This window comes from Dipodomys spectabilis, unplaced genomic scaffold, assembly GCF_019054845.1.
Source record: "Dipodomys spectabilis isolate Male_0828 unplaced genomic scaffold, ASM1905484v1 ptg000006l, whole genome shotgun sequence".
Taxonomy (NCBI): Eukaryota; Metazoa; Chordata; class Mammalia; order Rodentia; family Heteromyidae; genus Dipodomys; species Dipodomys spectabilis.
In genome coordinates, this window is record NW_024870683.1 from 17,899,221 (window position 1) to 17,913,900 (window position 14,680).

General features: G+C 37.9%; 1 long non-coding RNA gene across 1 annotated transcript in view; it reads left to right on the top strand.

Moving 5' to 3' along the window:
• Positions 1 to 14,254, top strand: part of LOC122120791 — a 30,192-nt gene extending 15,938 nt beyond the window's left edge. The window contains exons 2-3 of the long non-coding RNA XR_006149794.1: positions 6,133 to 6,234; positions 14,156 to 14,254. This is a non-coding gene — a long non-coding RNA (uncharacterized LOC122120791). The remainder of the gene's footprint in view (positions 1 to 6,132; positions 6,235 to 14,155) is intronic.
• The last annotated feature ends 426 nt before the right edge of the window (positions 14,255 to 14,680 follow it).

The window sequence follows — 14,680 nt, forward strand, 5'->3', positions numbered from 1 at the left end:
TATTGCTATGTTATAGACTCCTGATAATATTGAGTTGATAATTCAAATTTTAAAATAATAATGTTTCCCAATATGTTAAACATACACCTCAGATTGCTTGATTTTGCATTAATGTCTTTCTCTTCCTAATCTAGAACATGTTTTTTTGTCATGATCTTCTATCTTAATAACTAAGAGGTATTTGTTTTCTTTTAAAATATTTCTTTGGAGGGGCTGGGAAGTTGGCTCAGTGGTAGAGCGCGCGCCTTGCATGCCTGAGGCCCTGGGTTCGATTCCTCAGCACCACATAAACAAAAAGAAAAAAGCCAAAGGAAGTGGTGCTGTGGCTCAAGTGGTAGAGCACTAGCCTTGAGCTGAAGAGCTGAGGGACAGCGTCCAGGCCCAGAGTTCAGGCCCCATGACTGGACCCTCCCCCCAAAAAATAATAAAATAAAATATTTATTTGGGTAATTGTTTAAAAGTAGCTATGAGGATTACAAATCATGATTAAGTTGAACAGCAACACTTCAAGGTATGGACATGCTCATTATAGTTTGTACTAGTCTCTTTATGTGGCTATAATAAAGCATCACATAACTTAAAACATCAGATAACCTAAAACAATAGAGACTTACTTTTCAAAGTTCTAGAGGCTAGATGTGTGAAATCAAGGTGTTAGAAGGCCAGGCCAGGCGCCTGTAATCCTAGCTACTCAGGAGACTGAGGTTCAAAGCCAGCCTGGGCATGAAAGTCTGTGAGACTCTTATCTCCAATAAACAATTAAGAAAACCAGAAGTGGCAGTGTGGCTCAAGTGGTAGAGTACTCACCTTGTGCTGAAAAGCTGAGGGACAGCGCCCAGGCCCAGAGTTCAAACCCCACGACTGACCAAAAAAAAAAAAAAAGGTCAGGCCTCCAGCAAAGCTTATAGGTCAGAATCCTGTCTGTGTCTTTTAGGTTCTCAAAAACTCCAGCATTCTTTGGCTTGTGGCCTAGGCCATTTCTGCTTCTGCCTTCACTTGGATGCCCTGACTTAGTGTGTCTGCACAACCAAATGTCCTTGATTTTATAAGAATATCATTCATTGGATAAGGGCCCACTCCAATAGAATTTCATCTTAACTTGACTACATCCACAAAGACATCATTGCTAAATAAGTTCTCATCCACAGCTATCAGGGATTAAGACCCAAGCATATTTTTTTTACTACAACAGAGGCTATCTTAAAGAACAGTTGTTTAAGTGTTTTTGATGGAGGAGACATGTATAAATGACTTCATATTTAGGGTGTATGTGAGCAAAAGAAGGTTTCCTACTAAGCAAGTGGTCATGTGGGGTTGCAAAGACCTACTACTGTCAAGCATAGTGGACTTCAAAGAGATTATACCCAGTATCCATGGTGGACAAAGAAGAAATTAAGTTACAATGGACTATTTGCATATGGTGTGTCAAATAGTTAAACTTCCATTTTGAAAAGGTGTATTGGGTTGGTTTCTGCCAGCTGGTGTGAGGTAGGGGCATTGGGTAGCACCGTTGTAAGTTCTCTAAAGAGCAGCAGGTGGTTTTCTGTATCACCACCATAAATCAAGCTTGCTGATGTCTATATATCTGCCACTAACTAAATTGGTGTATTTCATTCTTTAAGTTAATAAACATATTTTGGCCTCAGAAATTATAGACTAATGTTAGATCTTCTGAGAGACCATTCGTGGATGGATCCATAGATGATTTTCCCCCCTTTGATCAAATAATGTGATGGATAGTACTAATGGTCTTCTAATATAAAGCCATTCTTATATTCCTTTCAAATATTTAACCTGAGCATGGTGCATGTTCCTTTCAATATTCTTTTTGAATTTATTTTACTAGTTCTTCATAGTTTTATTTTTTTTCATTTGTAGAATGGCCTTCTATTTATTTATTTATTGTCTTGGTTGTGGGACTTGAACTCTGGGCTTTGGCACTGTCCTTCAGCTCTTCAACTCAAGGCTAGCACTCTACCATTTGAGCCACAGCACTAATTCTAGTTTTCTGAGTGGTTTATTGGAGATAAGTCTCACAGACTTTTCCTGCCCAGGCTGGCTTTGAGCTGCAATCCTCAGATCTCAGCCCCGAGTAGCTAGGATTACAGGCGTGAGCAACCAGCACCCATCTTTTTTAAAAGTTGGCCATTTGTCTGTACAATTTCTTCATTAAAATCTATCCCAGGGGCTGGGAAGTTGGCTCAGTGATTGAGTGCTTGCCTTGCATGCATGAAGCCCTGGGTTCGATGCCTCAGAACCACATAAGCAGAAAAAGCGGGAAGTGGCCCTGTGGCTCAAGTGGTAGAGTGCTGGCCTTGAGCTGAAGAGCTGAGGGACAGTGCCCAGGCCCAGAGTTCAGGCCCCACAACCAACACACACACACACACACACACACAATTTGTCCCAATATGGATTACTTTTCCTCTAGTATTTTTGTCAGGATGCATTAATTATGCAAAATAATGGGTGCATGATGACACCTTCATACATTCATCCAATGTATTTGATCACACTTCTCCCTCTATTGCCCTTCTTTATCTCCCACCCCCAATAGCTTTCTGCATCTCTAATAGCCCTTTCATGTATTGAACTCCTAAATTCCACATGAGAAATAAAACAAGTGATTCATAACTTGGTGAGTCTGAATTGATAATTTCCAGTTTCATTTTGTTCTTTATGACTAAACAAAACTCCATTGTGGATATATGTGTAGTTTCTGTACACATTCTTCCTATGAAGAATACCTAGGCAGATTCATTAACTTGGCTATTATGAATGGGATCATGACAAACATGGGCATGTGGGTGTCTCTATAGTAAGCTCATTTGTTTTCAATTTTTTGTTATTATTTTTTTGTTTATGTGGTACTGAAGAATCAAACCCAGGGCCTCATGAATTCTAGGCAAGCACTCTACCACTAAACTATATTCCCAGCCCCACATTTGTTGTTTTTATGCTTTTGGGTATCTACCCAGAAGTAGTACCTCTTGTGGCTAGAATTGTAGAGGAATCTTGCTGGCCAAAAGATAACTTGAGTGAACCCTGGGGTCTCAGAACTCATCACATTGTTTGCTTCACAAATGGTCCTACCAAGCCTCAGTAAGGATGACTAATCTAATGTTCTAGAACTTAGCATAGAGCTGGTAATCAAACCTTGTGCCCTTGGCTTTAGAGTGATGCTTTCTTTGGTTTCAACTTGCTATATTGTGCCCTGTTCCATATGAGTGAGCTATTTCCTTCTCTGCCATCTGCCATCCAAAATTCACACTTCTCATAGGTGAATCATTTACCCATCATTCCAGAATTCTCTACAATTTTGGCCACATACCAAAGGCTGAATATCCACAGAGGACCCCAGAAACAATGTGAATTATCCACAAGTCCATCATATTTTGAAAGGCCCTCATATATCAACTTTAATGCTGGACTAGGTGAGAGATGTAGTGGTGGTTTTTGGCCATTAGAGAATTCACTCCTCTTTCAAAGGCTGATGCATGACTAAGTACAGAGCATGCTCTAATAAGCCTTGCAATTTGGAGAACATCTTTGATGTATAAATACCGCAGTTTACACGAAATTCCCTCTCAAAAGTGGTATAATTTTAAAACCATCTTTGACGTCATAGCTACAGCACACAGTGAAATGTATTCATAGTTCCCCAGCATCACTTCTCTTTGAAGAAAATGAGTTTTAAAATGCTTTTAAGAGAGATTAATTTACTCATCAGCCTTCTTCACAGAGTCAGAATTTTCCCGGAATAAAAGAGCACATATCTCCATATAGAAGCACACGCAGGCACGTAGTAATGAGCAAAGCTTCATGTTTTAGTTTAAGAAGATGACTCATGAAGGAAAGGAGAGGATTCAGCTGATCTACTTCAGTCTTTGTGATCCCTCATGAAATGCTTTTTGCCATTAGAATCTTCCCACTTGTAATAGTTCAATGGCGTCTCCTTCCTCTTAGGGTCCTATAGATTTAAATTCTGTAGATTTAAATTTGCCATGGGGATGCATGGCAAATCCTTGGTCACTGCTACAACTGATTGAAACACATGAATCAAATGCCTACTTTGTGAAGCTGTCTGCATCTCATTTTGTATGTCTCTGTAGTATTTGCCAATTAATTCACCTCAGAGAATATCTGGTCACAGAAGTTCTCTCCTGGTGCATGCATATGCATACACACACACACACACACACACACACACAAATGATGGATGATTTAAAGTTTCGCCCTTGACAAATTCTTTTTGGTGATATTGACACCTCCTTTTTGTCCTTCTTCCAGACTTTTCATGTTTTCTGAAATCCACTCATATTATCCTGTGCACAAATTAAATTCCAGCAGAAGGAAAAGCTGTAAGAAATGAGCCAGTCAAATCCTACACTTCAATGGTGAATCTATAAATCATTGAGAAAGTTACAGATTTTGTCTTGAAGACATTTCCATGTATCAGAGAGATCATTTCAGAAGTAATTTATGACCAAAATAGGTCTTAAATCGCCTTATGAAAGCATATCCCCAGCATAATTAGCACAGTCATCTGGAGAAGATCCAGGTTCGTGCTTAGTACCGCTTTTACAAAAGCTTTAGTTCTGCAATCTGTTTTACCGACACAGCAGTGTGAATGCAGAGTGGACCCTCGCCTGGTGACAGCTGCATTTGTATGCCTTCAACTGGCCTTGTCACAGGAGATGATTCCAACAGTTATTCTTAACTCCTTAAACATATTTTCCTTATGTGTTTTCTTCCCTTGCTGCCATACTGAGGATTTTATGAGGAAGCTGAGTAAATATTCCAGGTCATTATCATTTCTCTTAAGTAGTATTTTCACTTTCAGAAGAATATTTGGTTACTTACTATACACTGGACTTGGTACTTATGATTTTATATACCTACGTGGATCTAAGCTATGCTAAGAATTTTGTATGTACTTCCTCATGTAATCCTGACAGCAACTCTGTATGATAGGTACTATTTTTTTTATTGTAAGAAAAGACTTCAGCTTGGGGTAAGGTGGGGGCTGTACCTTACCAAGTGCTTATAATAAAGTAGTCTAAGCAGTCAAATGACAAAGCCATGTTTTCAAACCCTCCTCTTTGTTTTATTCCATGACAGTTCTGTGCTTGAACTCAGGGCCTGAGCACTGTCCCAGAGATTCTTTTTTTTCAACACTAGTGCTCTATCACTTGAGCCACATGCTACTTCAAGCTATTCCCGGGTCATTTATGGGAAGTAAGAGTCTCATGGACTTTCCTGCCTGGGCTGGCTTTGAAACATGATCCTCAAATCTCAGCTAAGATTACAAGTGTGATATGCCAACACCTGGTGAGCTGCTCAACCCTTGTTTTAGACTGTTTTCTTGCTCTTCACAACACGTGAAGGGGAAAAGTAAATTTCAATACAGTATTCATAGAAGGATCCTTGTAGTAGCATATAGTTCTTTGATGTGTACATCCAGAGATATGATATATTACATACATAACATATCACAACATATTATATAATTATATGTTATATAAATTACATATAATTGTATAATGATATATATTATGTTATATAATTATATCATATATGTATATAATATATAATTGTATAATACATTGTAATATATTATGTGTTACATATATTATATAAATTTATATAGCATATACTATTATGTAATATATATGCTTATATTTGTATATACTTATATATAATATATGCTTATAATATATACAAATATTTACTTTTTACATATATTCTATATACATATATACTCCAAAGAGTATATATAAATATATAGTATATATAGATACATATAGCATATATAAATATATAGCATATATATATACTTATATATGCTATATATAAAAATATATACTATATATCATGCATGTTTATATATACTATATATACATATATAGTATATTTTGCATATATACTATATTATATAATTATATATTATGTGTCTAATATATTATACATAATTATATATTATGTGCATATTTCATATATGGTTATGGATACATGGATATGGTTTCTTAAATAATACAAATACAATGGGAGCCATTATGTAGTTCTTTCTATCTACTAAGTACTTCCTATGTGCTAGACAATTCATATGCATTATCACATTTGCTCCCAAAATAGCCCATGGTCATGGATGCTGTTAGCTTCCCCATTTTACAAACGAGAAACACAGAAGAGAACAAAAGAAGAAAAGAAACATCATAGAGCTAACAATTAATTGAGGTAAGAACCAAACAGATGATTGTGTTTATATAAAATGCTGAATGTATTTATTTGTATATGTACATACAAATGGCTGTACAAACATAATTACATATATGTGTATATCTACATATCTACATGCACACATAACACACACGGTATCTCACTTGAGATAGTAAGTATGTAGTAAGTATGTAGTAAGATGTTTGCAATGGTAAAATAATATATGAATTTACTTGCATGTATATACATGTGTATACGTATTTATATTCTTGTGTGTGTCAGTCTCTCATTGTGTAGCTTACTAAGTACCCTGCTGGCCTCAAACTGACATTCCTCCTGCCTCAGCTGCCCAAGTGCTGGGATTAGAGTTGTACACCACTATACCCCATTAACATACTTTTAATTACAATAAAATTTCAATTAACTTAGCTCTAGATATATTTTTTGATTACCAAATAAACTTTACAAAATTGAGTCCCGATGTGCAATCGACACTGGCTGGAATTGCCTTCTGCCAGTCCTCTCATTGTCTTGAAAGCCTTTTGCTTTGCCTGCTTTAGCTTCCCCTTGTTTCCTTCAGATCGGTGCATCTGTGTTTCAGAGGTGGTGAAATGTTCTGCTAGAGCACTGTCATGCTAACCTAAGAGACATTGCTTCTGACAGCCACACCTCTATTCTGAGTGTTAACAAACTATAACTTTTGCGTTTTGGGTTTTTGTACAGCCCATAACTGAGAGTGGTTTTTACTTTTTTAAGCAGTTAAAAATCAAATGACAAATACTTCATGTCATGAAAATTATCTCAAATTCCAACTTGAGTCTCCACATATAACCACTGGGAGACACCCATGCTCATTCATTTATGCCTCATAAATTTTTTACTTACAATAGCAGCCCTGAACAACTTCAACATGGCTTGAGAAGGATAAGGCATTTACAAAAAATACTTTTCAATCCTTAAGTACTCTAATGCATTGCATGCTTACTTAATGACTCAACTTGCTGGGAGTTTCTCTTCATTCCAGTTCCATTCAGAGAACCTCACTGTTTCCCTTTGTCCTCTGGTCTCTCAAATATGGATCTTTTTTGAATAATCCTTTTCTGAAGATGACTGCAGTTTCTGTTTTGTTCATTATGAAGGAACATTTCTGCTGTTCCTTCACATCCTCAGTAAACCTAGGTTTAGTAGAGTGGGCCATGAATTGAGAGAGTGACAACACTCCTCTCTTGACCCCTGTTTACCCATCTGTAAAATGCACATTGTATCAAATGACCTAGGTGGGAAACTATCAGTCACCTGTTACCTACCTGCTCTGGTGGGTACTGGCTTATGCTACCTCAGATATTATCCACAACAGTTTGGTAAGGATTGAAGCTTGGGACAAAGTGACTTGTCTGTGATGAAGGTACTTAGAAACAGACATAGACCCACAACAAATGCCCTATCATTCATCTGAATGAACTCATAAGAATTCATATATATATAGTCTGATGGTCCACCATATTGAAAACCTTCTGTTTCCTTTTATGGATTCTTCCTATTTCTGAAATGATCCCTAATATCCAAGAACTGGCCTCACTTGTCCCTAGAGTATGAAACTAGTCCCCAAGGGAACTAAAGATAACACCTAAGAACATATTCTTTGCTAAGAAACAAACAGATACAGAAACCCAGAAATACTGAATTAATAAATGCTTCCTCTAGTCATAAAAAAGGAACCACAATTGGGAGCAGTCATTTTGCAGTCTGTAAAAGACCAATAAGTTTTCAGGCCAAGAATCACTGGGTCTAAAACACTAGGTTGTGATGTTGGCTATTTTTCAGAGCCAAACATTATTAGCAAGTTCTACTGCTCATTTGGGTCATCAAAGATGAATACCTTTTCTCCTTTTTTATGCAACCTAGAAAATTATCAAAGCCTTGAACATTTGTTCAAATGTCCTGAGAAGAATTAAGCAAGTTACATGCTGAATTAAATCCTTTGGATTAAAGAGAAAATAGGAGCAAACATTGTGAGGAGATACAAGCAGCCCTTTGGAGTCTGAGTGACTGTGTCCAGGCTGTAAGAAGGCAGATGTACAAGGCTCAGAACAGCTGCTGTGGGGCTGGAGAATAAACATAACCAAACCTATGGGGCCAGAATCTGCCACAACAAGGCTTGGTCAGAAGATAGTTACAAAGAACAGAAAGGGCTATTATGGGATTGTCCAGTCTCATTTCCTCAGTCTTGAGTGCTCAGACCAAGGCTGCTACTTGGAAAGCTTTAGAAGATCTTATTTTCTTACCAGAAAACAAAGGTTAGGAATTAATGCCTTTGGGTAAACAAAACAACCCAATTATATAATGTTGAAAGCATGGATACAAGAATGAATGAGCAAAATAAATGATTGCTGTCATATGCCAGCCACTATCCATAAGGTGATTGGCTGCTGCCTTTATAATAAGCTATAAAGTTGGCATTTATAATTTCATTGGTAGCTAAGGATAGTAAAAGTTGGAATGGTGGAAAGGACCTTATTTCACAATGGGCACTGTATACTAAAGAATTTTTTAAATGCAACTATCAAGCTGGGCATCAGTGGTTCATTCTTAAAATCCTGGCTACTCCAGAGGCTGAGATCTGAGGACCATTGTTTGAACAGCCAGAACAGGAAAGTGCATCAGACTCATTGTTAATTAAATACCCCAAAAGCCAGAAGTGGAGCTATAGCTCAAGTGACTCAAGTGGATATGCACAAACATGCGTGTGCACGCGCGCGTGCGCGCACACACACACACACACACAGAGGCATACACATAATCACTATAATTCTTTTTTTCATTATATAGAGAATACCTTATTAGTTTCTATAATCAAACCCATGTAAATAAGCCCTTACATATTTAATAGAGTATTTATCCCTGTACAAATGAAAAAAAATAAGTTCAATGTTTCTAGACCAATATGGCTTTTAATTTCTGTACAAGGTCAATTATTTTAAAAATAATCATCCATCTTATACTCCTTTGTATATGCGTTGAGTAGGAATTCAAAGAGTCCATGAACCTTACAAACTCTGACTTCTTGCTACTTGCTGGCTATGAATCCATTGCACAGCTAGGTACAGATGACTGGCTGAGAATTAGAAATACATCCCCAAAGAGATAGTCAAATACATGGTACAGGGGAAAATGAATAGGGGAAATTTGAATAAGACTGTGCCTGGAATGAGTTGCTTTAATGTGGCCCATTATATAACACGAGAGAGGCTGGTGACAAGATTCGTGGCACTGCCACAAATGAGGTTGGCCAAACAGGAGCTTTTCTTCTCTGAGAGTCTTCACTGAGCCTTTATACCTCCAAATGTCCCTTTCTAGAATAATCAGGATGGATGCCAGTGTCCTCTGGGCTTACCACAAGCTTTCTGAAAAATGACTCTACACTCAACTCTTATCAACTCTTGCTATTGACCTCTCCCTTTTACTACTCCACATGATGGGAGTTTTCTTCCCTTTGTGTGTCTGACCCGGGTTCCAACAAAGCCACCAGCATCCTCCATATGTTGGTACATCTCATTTCTGAATCGATTGGTATGAGTCCTCTGAGGCATGTGATTCGGCTGACCGCAATTCCTTCTAGAAACTTCTTGATGGGTTTAGTGGGTGCCATTCTCCTATGTTTTCCATTTTCCCTAGAACTGTTCTTTCTTTGAAAATAGCAACACACCAACAGATTTCTTCCTTCACCCACTCCTTAGAGTTGATGTACCATAGGAATAGATTCTTCCTCTCTTTCTATCTCCCATCCTCGGCTGGCTTCAGCTATCTCCTAATTTCATGTCCAGAACCATGAAACCTGTTTCTGTAGATAAGCCCCTATTGGTGGCAGCAGTTTCCTTCCAGATATTTTACCCAGGAAACCCTTTAGGCTTCTCAGACTCAATGTGACCAGAGTAGACTCTGTGTTTCTTCTGACTCAGCCATAGGCTTCACCATCTGTGTCAGTTCTACTGGTCACACCTTAAAGTACCCATTTGTTTCTAGAAATAACATCAAATATGTATTTGCCATCTAGAAATGAGCTCTAGAAATCATAGGTTGCAGAAGTTGTAAGAGAAAATCTCGTCATCTGCCCTTTCAGCTTCTAGAGGCTCCCTGCTTTCCTTGGCTCATGGTTTCATACTCCATAGTAAGGATTAACAGAGCATAACGCTCAAATCTCTCTTTCCTCTCTCTCCCCCCTCTCTCCTCTCTCCTTTCTCTCTCCACTCTGTGTCAGCAACCATGGTTTCTCCTCTGACTCTGATCTTCCCCTCTTACTCATTCTCAGACTTCTCTTTAAAGTGAGACCACATAGATAAACCAGGATAATCTCTCCATTCCAAAGCTGTTAACTTACAACTTCAAAATTGATCATGTCTTGTAAGGCAACCTCCACACATTTCAGGAGGACATGGATGTCTTTGATATAGCAGGTGATGGGTCATCATTTTGCCTGTCTGGTTCTCGGTGTTACTTGTTCAACAACAATCCTGTGCATTATTTGGTTGTTTGGACTAACAGCATGCAGACATCTTTGATATTTTTGACAGTCATCTTTGATATTTGGGTCACCATCAGATTTTATGTCTACTAAATCTCTCTTCATTGTTTTCCCTCACTTCCTTTGGTTTTTCTCTGAACTGTTCCCATTGAGGAGGATTTGGAATAATTCAATTCTAGTATTAAACCTTGGGTGGATATATTTTGGAATGACATTTTTTGTTGTCATTTTAATAGGGAGGGGGGAAAATCACTGTTACAGAAATATATTGTACGCTATTGAAAGAATACCATGCCAGAGCAGCAAGCTTTGTGGGTGAGAAATTAGAGGGTAATCCTGAGTTGTAACTTGCCACTTCCTAACCCTGTTACATCTGGTATCTTATTGAAGTACTCTAATTCTTAGTCTCCTCATCTTCAATATCCATCTTCTAAGTAATCCAGACACTCCAGCTGCAGTGACGTAGATATTTATGCTGCTCATATGTAAGTCATTAGTAACACACTTCTGATTCAGAGAATGAGCCATTATATAAGCAGAGTTAGCCAGAGCCTGGAAACATTTTAATATTTAAAAAAAAAGCAGCCAAGGCAATCTCGATCCAATGTGTACCAACTTGTCTGTTTCTCAGTGGAGCTCAAATATTTATGAGGTGGGTGCTCATCCTCATTCAGGGATTAAATGGGGAAGGGATTCATACTTTAAGAAAAAAGACCACAAAACTCTGAATACAGCACAAATAATAAAAATGAGAAGGCTTTTTTTTGGAGTGAGAAATTAAATCACCACAGAATGCAAATGGTTTCTTTTGGAAATATTATAAAACTCACATGAACATTGAAAGGGAGACTCAGAAAAGAAGTCATCCTGAAGTTTAAGATGGAACAACTTCCCAAGAAATGACTTTCTCTTCTTGTCTACTCCTCTACCTCACCCCCAGAAATCTACACTTCTATTCTTCTTAAATATCACAATTACTCCCACCTCCTCCTAATGCATATAAAATAAGTTTCCTACTTGCAAAATGGGGTGCTAAATATACTCCTAGCAAATGTTACAAATAAATGTCACATGGATACTGTGGCTTGCTAAGCATTAAGCATTCCTGCTGAAAATTTGTTTCAGTTTTGCATTGACAAAAATCTGACTGGTATGAGAATTCATTCAAGATTCCAGACAGAGCCCTGAGGAAAAGAATATCCTCCTTAAAGGACTAGATACATGTACCAAGAGTAGGATGAACTGAGGGATTGCTGCAGGTCCTGGGAAGTGATGGAGCAAACACAATAGTAGGTTTTCTTTTGTTTTTAGGAATGACTCTTGAGAATCTCATCAAATACGGCTCTAGATTAAAAAGTCCAATTTCCGGTAAACGAACTGCAGCATTGGACCATGGGGATCCATCATTCCTTTTATCAATCATACCACCCAGAACCCACTCACCTGTAGAATGAAACAATAATGGCTTCTTAAAGGTGCATCTGAGATGTCATCTTGAGAAGAGACCCTACTAAAAGACCCTTGCAACTAGCCTATATGCTAATGATTTTCATATGCTGATGTATTCTCAATAGGTAAAATATATGAGTCTAGAAGCCAAATTGGTGGGAGATGGAAACAGAATGGATCCAATCACCTTGACCTCCAATGACCCACTTGGAGGATTAAGAAATTTTGAAGTCCTAGTTTCTGCAGACCTAGAAATCCTGCTGCTTCCCCAAGGGTAAATACTTCTACCTGGGGACACAGTGAAGGTCCCATTGAGGTTCAAACTCTGGCATCCACTTGGCCATTTTGAGATTCCCAAAAAGAATAGCCTGTGAAGATGAAAGCTAACACACTTGTACCAACAGTTACTTAATTATTACTAAGGAAATCATAAGAAACCAGGCATCAATGAGTCAGTACTTGTTTGATAATCTTAAGCAGAAACAAAATGGCAGGACAGGGTTTTCTTATAATTATTCTTACATGAGATTTACTAACTTTCCTCATGATCTGTATTCTTCAATTTTAGAAAGTGCTCAGCTATTATCTCTGTAAGTTTTGCTACATCTGTATTTTCTCATTTTAGAACTCAATTAAGCACATCTTGGGAAGTACCAATCAGGGGCCACATTGGGACTTTGGGTCCAGAGAGGTAGAGTGAATTCCAGTCCCAAATGTGAGTATAGACAGACTGTAGTTAGAAAGGAAGACTAAATACTTCTTCCCTCCAACTCTCTACCCAGAAACCATGAAGCAATTCCAACGATTCTGCTCCTTCCTTCTGTTGGGTCAGGTCTTATTCTGAGGTCATACATTTAGGGCATCTTGTGGAATTCCTAATTTCTTACAATAATTTCTGTAATTACATCCCATTGGCCCCATTTGTCTTCCATAGTCTGTCTTTCTGGCCCATTAAAACCAAGAATCTGAATGATGAAAGCAGTGACATTGATAAAGACATATTGTACTCATAAACAGATTTGTTGCATGGTAGTTCCTTTGTACAACTACTTAAAGGTAATAAGATTATAATTTTTAAAACCATGAGAATCTAAGATCAGGACAACCTATACTCTTTTATATCTAGAATTTGATTAGGACAACCTATAATGTTTTATATCTGGAATTTGATCAAGACAACCTATACTGGCTTATGATTCTGGAATTGCATTTTCTTGTGATTTTCTTTATCCCCTTTTTGTTATAATTTTAATGGATTTCATTATTCTATTTTCATATATACATATTATATACTTGCATGCATATCTATTTTGTTCTATCTTATAGACAAATGCCAATAAATTTCTCATTTGGGGACATTCTTGAAATTTTCAGTCCCTCTAATTTTTTTAGTTTGACATGTTTATACAATTAAGTATAAGTTTAATAGAAATAGGACCTATCTACAAAAATGGACTCACATCATTAGCTCACTGCATGACCTATTTTCGCAGATGAGCACTTGTAGTACCACCACTCAGATCAAGAGAACAGTAGTCTGAAACCACTTTGAGCTCCTTCCCAGGTGAACAGTGTTAAGGTATGGGACCTTTCTAACAATGGGTCATGCTGGCCCTGCCTTTGACCTTTGGAGTTACAACTGGAGCACCTCCTTTAGAACACTGAATAGAATATATCCACTCAATCCATTTTTCTGAGATCTAGAAAATCTGATTTAGAACCTTAGCTCTGTCATATTCCAACTTTACAAATGAGACTAATTACCACCCCATCAAAGACTCAGCTTCTTCGTTCATGAACGGACCACAAGATGCCCTACTGCACAGGTACTTCAAGGCCATGATGGCCTAGCAACTATTCTGATGAAAATCTGGGACATTATCTTATGGATTGAGTCTGAGCTATGATTTGGTTAGAAGGGAGACTGTCCAAAATTGCTAACCAGCTCTCTTTCTCTGGTCATTACAGACATACTGAACAGATCCCATCCAACAAGGAAAGGCCTCTGATCATTGATTCACTAAGATGACATGGGAGAGGCCACCTCTGACCCAGGCCTGCTGAAGTTTCCCCAAAGGTGAAAGACACAATGCAATACACAGCGTGTGTAAAATGTTCATGGACTATGTGACTTTTTATCTGAAGGGTGTAATGAGACTCAATGTGTTTTTGATGTTTGGACTGTTTGTTGAAAGAACTGAAGTTGCATGCATTCAGAAGTGCAAAGTTTCACTCTCGTGCTGTGGCTTGTTGGCTCCTAAGTGACCATGGTGTTCTTTCCAAACCAGACCAACCTACTCCCCTATCAAGAGTGTGCACGGAGTGATTAATGCTCTCACTGCATCATTCTGACTCAGTTCAAATATGGATGGATGTGAAGAAAAGGCAAGAGATTTCCATTCCCAAACACTCAGCTTCATATAAGGTCTTCTTTGAGACTTTCTCTGACTTGTAGGTCTCCAAAGAGTTCATTACTTGCTTTCTGCTGCTCCC